Source organism: Rhinopithecus bieti, unplaced genomic scaffold, assembly GCF_001698545.2.
Source record: "Rhinopithecus bieti isolate Rb0 unplaced genomic scaffold, ASM169854v2 scaffold_387, whole genome shotgun sequence".
Taxonomy (NCBI): Eukaryota; Metazoa; Chordata; class Mammalia; order Primates; family Cercopithecidae; genus Rhinopithecus; species Rhinopithecus bieti.
This window is the reverse complement of record NW_016803102.1, coordinates 238585-248836: the sequence shown is the minus strand read 5'-3', so window position 1 is coordinate 248836 and position 10252 is coordinate 238585.

Here is a 10252-nt window from a genome sequence, read left to right as displayed (position 1 = left end):
GCCAAAATGGCAAAATCCTGTCTCTACTAAAAATGCAAAAATTAGGCAGGCGTGGTTGCAGGTGCCTGTAATCCCAGCTACATGGGAGGCTATGGCAGGAGAATCGCTTGAACCTGGGAGGTGGAGGTTGCAGTGATCCGAGATGCAGCCACTGCACTCCAGCCTGGGTGACAGAGCGAGACTCCATCTCAACCAAAAAATAAAAAATAAAATAAAATAAAATAAAATAATAAAGGGGAAAAGTTCATTTGAATATGTGAGTTTCACTACATTTGTTGAACACTAAGTTAATTTCTCATGTTATTCTTTCTTTTCAGTGTGGGTGGTCCCTGATAAAGATGCAAAACTAAATTTTTTCAAAAGAGTGACACCCTACTACCACACATGAAACAGTATGAGTGAGACAGAGATTTTCACAGAACCATAAAGAGTTCACCTTTACCCACTTCCACCTCTACCTGCCAGGATGGCGGGTCTTCCTTCTCTTGCCAGGAGCAAGTCACCGAAGACCTTGTTTCTTAAAAGGACCCAATGTTTCTGAGGTGCTGGCCCCTTTAGAAACTAAAATCCAGGGCTTTTCTCTTCATTTGCCCTCACGCTTATAGTTTACACGGCTCTGGTTGTGTAGCAGTAACTTTTGGAGAGGGGTAAGTAGAAAGGAGAAATTTCCATGTAGCTTGTTTAGGAAGGACAACCATCCTGGGAGCATCACAGACATGTGGGCCAAGAGGAAAACCAGCTCGCCCCTGACATCAGGGTGGCCTCCACTGCCTATTCATTCCACTTCCTCATTTCACTTGTGATTAAAAAATAAAAGCTAAAATGTGGACTTGCTTTTTATTTCCCCACTCTCAGCACCACTTCTAATACATATGTTATATGTATATTATATACATTTATATATTTTGTGTGTAAATATAAATGCGTATCCCTCCATTCCCATTTATATATATATAATATAGCTGCCTCTTTCCATTCTGTTTCATCATCACACTTTTCAGTTTGTTTTTTTGTTTTTGTTTTTTTGTTTTGAGATGGAGTCTTGCCTTGTTGACCAGGCTGGAGTGCAATGGCCCCATCTCGGCTCACTGCAACCTCTGCCTCCCAGGTTCAAATGATTCTCCTACCTCAGCCTCCCGAGTAGCTGGGATTACAGGCATCTGCCACCACACTCGGCTAATTTTTTGTATTTTTAGTAGAGACGGGGTTTCACCATGTTGGCCAGGCTGTTCTTGAATTCCTGACCTCAGGTGATCCACCCTCCTCGGCCTCCCAAAATGCTGGGATTACAAGGGTGAGCTACCGCATCCGACCATATATATTTTGTATATAAATACAAATGTGTGTCCTTCCATTCCATATATATATATATATACACACACACATATAAAATATATAGCTGCCCTTTTCCATGTGTCTCATCACCATACTTTGCAGTTTTTTAAATAAAATTAAAAGGAAATCAATGTTTTATTGTCAGAGCTCCCGTTTATCAAAATATAATAGAGAAGTCCATCCAAATAATTTAGTTTAATCCCCAATATATAATAGTTTTCAAGATGCAAGAGAAGTAATTTCACCATTTACTATTCCACTGAGTGGTCTGTGGGAGGAGAGATGAGAAGAAGACAGAAAAGAAAGGTGTCCTAATTCTATTTCTACACCATACTTTTGACTTCTTGGTTAAAATATAGAAGTAATTAAAATCATTACAAATCAAGTTATACTCTAAATTCTGAAAAGTATTGATTTTTATTTTCATAATAATAGACATGTACATTTATTTAGTTTCTCTTAAATCAGATTTGGTCACATTTAATTTTAGAAAATAAAAAACTTAGTACCTTTTTGATAATTTGTAGTTATGGAAAGACTAACCGAAATTTTCAGTTCTTCTGCTGATTAATATTTAAATCTCTGATATCAGTAAATTGTAATTATTTAATAAAATATGGAAAACATTTTCACATATTTTCTAATATTTTGATATTTTGGAATAAAAAAGTTTAGTCCTTTAAAATATTTTAAACTTGGAAGAAGTCTTAAATGTTTTGTTGTATTTTCAGAATTCTGCACCTCAAAGAAGAATAAGAGAAGGGGGAAGAGGAGGAGGAAGGAGAATAAAAGAAAATTAATAAAGAAAAAGTGAACCATTTTAGTTCAGGAATTTGAGAGACCTCAGTAGGTAAAATAATCACTATTTTCCTGTGGATAGCTGGCCTTGAATTCTATCTTAGTTACCAGGGCAGGAGAGTATGATGACCTCTTCTAGATGCTATTTTAGTACATCACGTACTCACTTCATAATTTGACAGAATTGCTGGTGCCTATACCTAAGCTTGTTAGAATAAACATTACCCAAGTGTCAGAATCAAAGTTCATTTAAAAAGTCCACTGATTGCAACACCTGATTAATACATTTAGGGGAAAGGGAAGAACAAAGCTTCGTGGAAATTAACAGGATATCAAACCTGGATGGAACCTAGACGCTTGCACGAGTGTCCCTTTTAGCTGAGGAGAGACCCAGGATAAGAGCTGCAATGTGTATCTTGATCCTATTGCAAATGAGTCACTGGAAACTATGCAATTAAATGTATTGGTTAATTATTCCATACATGCTGCACAATGTTCTTGGCATTGATAATTCATAGGTTTAAAAAAATCATAATATCTAGGGGAATCAAAAGGAAAGAGAACAGAAAAAAAAAAAGTAAGACGCCACAAACTTCCAGACAGCATAAATTGACAAAAAGAAGGGGGTAGTCAACTTCATGAATATGTGGATGTACTGAGTGGGATGAGAACCCAGAGTGTTTGTGAGATTTGGAATTACGCACGTGACCTTGGCACAGCATCAGTAAAGTGCTCAAAAGGAAACTTAGACTGTAGCCAGGATGAAAAAGTGTGGGGAATTCCTAAAGCCATAAGCATGAAAGAAACCCATTTTAAAAAACGGGCTACAGGTATAAACGGGCAAGTTCACAAAAGATAAAATCCAAAATCCCCATTTTAAAAAGTGGTTCAGTGTCTGTGATCAAGGATACGCAAATGAGAATGATGAAATATCACATTACTTCCATTACATGAGGTGGGGAGTGTCTGACAACACCTGGTTTGGGGAAGATATGGAGAAATAGAAATTAACATGACTGTGCTTGTGGAGTATAGATTGTTAAAACTTGGAAAGCAATTTGACAGCAGCCAGAAAACTTCAAAAGGTACATTGTCCCTGTGACTCAGCAATTCCTTTGTTAGCTGTATTCTCTAGAGAAATTCTTACACATAAGAACCTAGATAAATGTAGAATGCAGTTCAGTGAAGCATTAATACATACTGAGCAACAATCTTCGGGAAAATAGACTTTAAAAGTTGTACTGCTTATAACCTAGATGACAGGTTGATAGATGCAGCAAACCACCATGGCACTTGACACATGTATACCTATGTAACAAACTTGCACGTTCAGCACATGTATCCCAGAAGTTTAAAAAAAAAAAAAAAAAAAAAAAGTTGTACTGTTGCTACCTGATTCAGGACCCAGACCTCAGGAAGACAGAAATGTTAGCCCTTTCTCCAATTTTTTGTGCTTCAGATACATTTCTTTTCTATTAAGATATTTGCTTTATATATGACTGTGTCTGTGTTTTGGTTTTCTATTCCCATGTTACATTCATCATTGCCATTTTAAAATCTCTACCAAGAAGCACCAAACTATGTTTTAAATATATATCTACACTCAAAAATTGACTGTAAAACAGAAAAAGTTGACCAAATAAATATCAATCACTTTTCTAGTACCCATTAGAGGACTGAAGCTACAGCACAAACTACCACTCAAATTTAGACACAAGAGCATCCCAAATGCCACAGGCAGCTGAGATCTGCTTATCCGGAGAGAAGTCAGTGGAGACTTAAATTGGTAGAAATACATAAATGGTCATTTTTAAAAAGTGTTGGAGACTGTGTGGACTAGTGTGAGAGCAAAAATCTTCTGCACCTGCAGCTTTAACTGGGTCCCCGGGATTTCCTAGGCTTTACCTCTAGGTACTCAATCAGGTTCTCATGAGAAGGAGCCAGGAAAGATGCTCTCTCAGCTCTGGCATGGAGAAGGAAAAAGGAATTCTTATGAAATGCACCAGGAAGTTTTCCATAACAAAGGCTTAGCCTCCAGGGGAAAGAGCTTTGTCAGAGTGTTATTCCAGTTGAAGAATTGTAATTCTTTCTACTCCAGTCCCCTCCAGCCTTCCAGTCTCCCCTAAGAGAAAAACAAGAAAACAATAAGCAAACAAAATATGACTTCTGATTCTGCAAATTGCAGTAGATCTGCTATTCGCTATTCCTTCTGCTAACAACCCTAAAAATTATATATTCAACAACACAAGGAGACTCTGGAAGGTGGGGAGAAGAAGGTAACTGAGCTGGGCAACTTGGGACACAAGGAATGACATATGGTGGTGAGTTTCCAGGTTTGCTTTCTGCCTCATGTAACTATGATTTGCAGCTAGAGAAGGCAGCAGTTTGGAAATGCCAAGGGCAGGGACAATACAACCCCCAACAAAAGCCTGCTCTCCTAGCCAGAGGATCACAAAAGGGGTGGCGTAGCAGGAAAGGAAACTCTAGGAAAATATTTTATATTCCAGACAAACACAACAGAAAAAAATAAACAAACATGTGGCCCCAACTCCAACCATACTACTAAAGGCCATGTGCGGAGCCTAGACTGCCACCCTCACCAGCTGTGATGAGGTGCCTTAAATCCCTGCAGGGTTGTCAGAGAAGACAAGTAGGGAGCCGTGACATTTATCCTCACCTGCTGGTAACAAGTGTTCTCAAGGCGTTGGTGGAGATTATGTGAGAACTTGGAATTCTACCCCCATCCATCTGTAACAAGACAATCCTCACCCTCCCGATGGGTTGGTGATAGGCATCTTATTAGAGAGTTGGTACAGTTATCATTGCCTAGTGGTAACAAGGCCACTCACTACATCATGACCGTGGGGGACACAGAGGAGCAGGACCGTCCACCTCTTACTCAGCCTCCCATCTGGTGTCATGGGGTCTGAGTGGTAAACCTGAACTCTGCCTTATCTGGAAGTAATAAGGTGGTGCCTTCCTCTCCTCCTACCAGACTGGTATCAGAAAAAGCCAGATAAAATGGCAGATAGAAACAGATATGGAATCTTATGACATAATACAAAATGTCCAAGTTTCAATATTAAATCACTCATCATACCAACAATCAGGAGGATATCAAATTGAATTAAAAAAAGGCCCATGCCCATATCAAGATAACAGACATGACACAACTATCTGAGAAATATTTTAAAGCAGTCCTAATAAAAATACTTCAACTAACCATCACAAACAATCGTTAAAGAAATGAAAATGTAGAAAGCTTCAGCAAAGAAACAGAAGATATAAAGAAGAACCAAATGGAAATTTTAGAATTAAAAGATACACAGTTAATTTAAAGGCATGGTGAGTGGGGTCAGTGCCAGAATGAAGAAATAGAGGGAAGAGTAAGCGAACTGGAAGAGGGAAAATATAATTATCAAATGTGAACAACTGAAAGAATATAGAAATTTAAAAAATGAACAAAGTCTCAGGAATCTGTGGTATATAAGAAAGATCTAACATTCACATTATTGAAATTCCAACTAAGACAGGAGAAAGAGGGCCAGGCTGAAGATAATAATTTATGGAATAATGGCTGAAAACTTCTCAAATTTGACAAGAGGCATAAATGTGCAGATTGGAGAAGTTGAGAGGATTCAAAAGAGGGTGGCCTGTAATCCCAGCACTTTGGGAGGCCGAGGTGGGTGGATCATCTGAGGTCAGGAGTTCGAGACCAGCCTGGCCAACATGATTAAACCCCGTCTCTACTAAAAATACAAAAATTGCTGCTGCAAAAAAAAAAAATAAAAGGCGCTGTGGCTCACGCCTGTAATCCCAGCACTTTGGGAGACTAATGCAGGTGGATCATGAGGTCAGGAGATTGAGACCATCCTGGCTAACATGGTGAAACCCTGTCTCTACTAAAAAAAAAAAAGGCCGGGCGCGGTGGCTCAAGCCTGTAATCCCAGCACTTTGGGAGGCCGAGACGGGCGGATCACGAGGTCAGGAGATGGAGACCATCCTGGCTAACATGGTGAAACCCTCTCTCTACTAAAAAATACAAAAAACTAGCCGGACGAGGTGGCGGGCGCCTGTAGTCCCAGCTACTTGGGAGGCTGAGGCAGGAGAATGGCCTAAACTCGGGAGGCGGAGCTTGCAGTGAGCTGAGATCCGGCCACTGCACTCCAGCCTGGGCGACAGAGAGAGACTCTGTCTCAAAAAAAAAAAAAAAAAAAAAAAAAAATACAAAAAAATTAGCCGGGTGTGGTGTTGGGCACTTGTAGTCTCAGCTACTCGGGAGGCTGAGGCAGGAGAATCGCATGAATCCGGGAGGGGGAGCTTGCAGTGAGCCGAGATCGCACCATTGCACTCCAGCCTGGGTGACAGAGCAGATCTCCATCTCAAAAAAAAAAAAAAAAAAAAAAATTAGCCAGGCATGGTGGTACATGCCTATAATCCCAGCTACTTGGGAGGCTGAGGCAGCAGAATTGCTTGAACCTGGGAGACGGAGGTTGCAATGAGCCGAGATGGTGCCACAGCACTCCAGCCTGGGCAGCAAGAGCAAAACTCTGTCTGGGGGGAAAAAAAAAAGCGTAAATCTAAAGAAACCATACCCAGACAAATCATAAATAAACTTCTAAACATTAAAGATGAAAATTCTTGAAAATAGCAAGAGATAAACATTACCTTACCTATCAAGCAAAAGCAGTTTGAATGATAGCTGATTCCTCATCAGAAATTGTGGAGGACGGAAGAACATAGCACAATATTTTCCAATTGCTAAAAAAAAGACCTGTCATCTGGATTTCAGTACCTAATAAACGTAATATTCAAGAATGAAGGGGAAATAAAGATATTCTCAGAAGAAGACAATCTCAGACTATTTGTCATGAGAAGACCTATCCTAAAAGAATGGCTAAGGATGTTCTCAAAAACACAAAGGAAACAACAAAATAAAGAACCTTGGAGTATCAGAAAGGAAGCAGAATACGGCCAGGCACGGTGGCTCACGCCTGTAATCCCAGCACTTTGGGAGGCCAAGGTGGGTGGATCACGAGCTCAGGAGATGGAGACCATCCTGGCTAACACCGTGAAACCCCGTCTCTACTAAAAATACAAAAAATTAGCTGGGTGAGGTGGTGGGCACCTGTAGTCCCAGCTACTCGGGAGGCTGAGGCAGGAGAATGGCGTAAACCCAGAAGGCAGAGCTTGCAGTGAGCTGAGATGGCGCCACTGCACTCCAGTGACAGAGTGAGACTCTGTCTCAAAAAAAAAAAAAAAAGGAAGGAGAATACAGCAGGCAGAAATATGGGTTCACACTGGCATTCCAGTTCCTGGTTAACCTGCATGTGGTCTTCCAAGACTGTCCACAGGCAAGTCCGATGCCTTTACCTGGCAGGTCTTACACAGGAAAGCTGCCCTCCCCACACCAGGCTTGGTGCACAGCCCGTGCATTGCAGTTCTTTTTTCTTTCTTTCTTTCTTTCTTTTTTTTTTTTGAGACGGAGTTTCACTCTGTCACCCAAGCTGGAATGCAGTGGTGCAATCTCAGCTTACTGCAACCTCTGCCTCCTGAGTTCAAGTGATTCTCCTGCCTCAGCCTCCCCAGTAGCTGGGACTACAGGTGCGTGCCACTACTTTTTTGTGTTTTTAGTAGAGGTGGGGTTTCACTGTGTTAGCCAGGATGGTCTCCATCTCCTGACCTCGTGATCTGCTGCCTCAGCCTCCCAAAGTGCTGGGATTACAGGTGTGAGCCACTGCGCCCAGCCAGTGCAATGTAATTCTAACAAGAGTTCATGTCAGGGACTCAGGGCCCTCTGGGCCAGGCATGCTCTTGGGCATATTCCCAGCCAAGACCTGTCCATCCCTGGAACTCTCTATCTGAGGCCTTGAGCAGAAGTCTTCTTCACTGGCCTCTGCTGAGAACTTATCTGAGAGAAAGGGGGAAAGTTTCAAGTCACTTTTTCCTACTCTGACTCAGTACTCAGTATTTTCCAACCATGTGCTTCCCTTTCTCCATCCTCCTGGTGGTCCCCGGTCGCAGGGTCTGTAATATTGCACTAACCTTTTACTTGAGGCAATCTCCACATCATGCTGATCCACCTGGCCCTCAGCCATTACACCAGTCCACAGGGGAAGGAAGAGCAGGGGAGAGCCAGCACTGTCTGTTTCAGACTCTTGGTGATACCATTAGAGTAAGGGATTAAAACCACTGCCCAGTGGCTTTCATTTCTGGTTTGTCACTGATATGGACAGGAGACAGGGAAAACTGGGTAGAAGAGGGCAGTTCCCAGGCAAAGGCCCCACCCTCAAGCCTGTGTACCCTCGGCCCTACATGAGAACAAGCATTCCTGTTTTCACACCCCCTCTCCTGCACCCATATATATACCCTGAACCCCAGGCTCCAGAAGCCGATCAGTAAGCCACCAGACCAGCAGATGGATGGCGAAAGGACGCGGCAGAGAAAGAGAGAAGAGGAGGAACATCTAACCCCCAGAGGAGTCTAGCGGGGGCCGTTGGAGAGGAGTCCAGCAGCTGAGTGGCCCGACTCCGGGGGAAGATCACCTTCCCACTCCATCTCCCCATTCCGGTCCCCTGTACATCCCGCTGAAAGCCACCTCCACCACTCAATAAAACCTCGCATTCATCCTTCAAGCCCGTGTGTGACCCAAGTTTTCCGTGATGCTGGGCAAGAGCTCGGAATAGAGAAAGCTGTCACACTGGTCCTCTGCCCTTGCCAAAAAGCAGAGGGTCCATTGAGCTAACACTCAAGCCTCTGCAGATGGCAGAGCTGCAGGTACCCTCCTCAGACACTACCTACCGAGGGACCAGAGCCCAAAGCGCTCGCCCTAGCCTCTGCACCTGCCTGTCTGCATGCTCTCCCTCCTGCAAGGGGTTTGAGCAGCCGCACCACTGAACAGGCAAGCCACACCCTTGTCACATGTCCTGCATCCTGCGAGGGGAATCAGTGAACTCTCCCTTTCATCACTTTACTTGGCTACTCTGACACCTGACAGCTTAGCTGTCTCCAAGTCAGCTGAGCTCCTGATAAATAGACATTTCTTCTTGAGTTTTCAAAATAAGGTTTGACGGTGGAAGTGAAAATTGTAACACTGTATGATAGGTCGCTAAATGTTTGTACAGCAAATATTTAAGACAATTATAAATATAGGAGAGGAAAGGAAGAGAAATAGAGATAAGATTTCTATATTTCACTTAACTGGTAAAATGACAACACCAAAAAACCGTTATATACACACACACACACACACACACATATATACACACACATAAATTATTATAGATTATATAATTAATGTAATATTAGATTATATGTGGTATATATAACATAAAATCTAATACCTAGGGCACCTACAAAGAAACCTATATAAAAAGATACATGTAAAATCACTAGAGATAAATCACAATGGAATTCTTAAAAATGTTCAAGTGGCCGGGGGTGGTGACTCACACCTGTAATCCAGCACTTTGGGAGGCTGAGGCGGGCAGATTATGAGGTCGGGAGATCGAGACCATCCTGGCAAAAACGGTGAAATCCCATCTCTGCTAAAAATACAGAAAATTAGCCGGGTGTGGTGGTGGGTGCCTGTAGTCCCAGCTACTCAGGAAGCTGAGGCAGAAGAATGGCGTGAACCCAGGAGGCGGAGCTTGCAGTGAGCTGAGACCGCACCACTGCACTCCAGCCTGGGCGACAGAGCCAAACTCCATCTCAAAAAACAAAAAACAAACAAACAAACAAAAAGTTCAAGTAACTCACAGAAAGGCAACAAAAAAATAAAAAGTAAATAAAATAAGAGAAGCAAGAAACGAAAAGAACAAATAGAAAACAAAAAAATAAAATGGCAGACTTAAGCACTAAAATATCAATAATCACATTAAGTGTAAATGGTCTAAGTATACCAAAGAAAAGACAGAACCTGGCAGAAAAAATTAAAATATGATTTCCTCACAGTAAAACAAAAACCAGTATGATCTAACTGTATACTCTCTATAAGAAACTCATTTCAAATGTGATAATAAACATAGGTAGAAAGTAAAATAGAAAAAATATATAGTATGCAAAATTAATCAAAAGAAATAAAATTAGCTATACATATATATATATATATATATATATA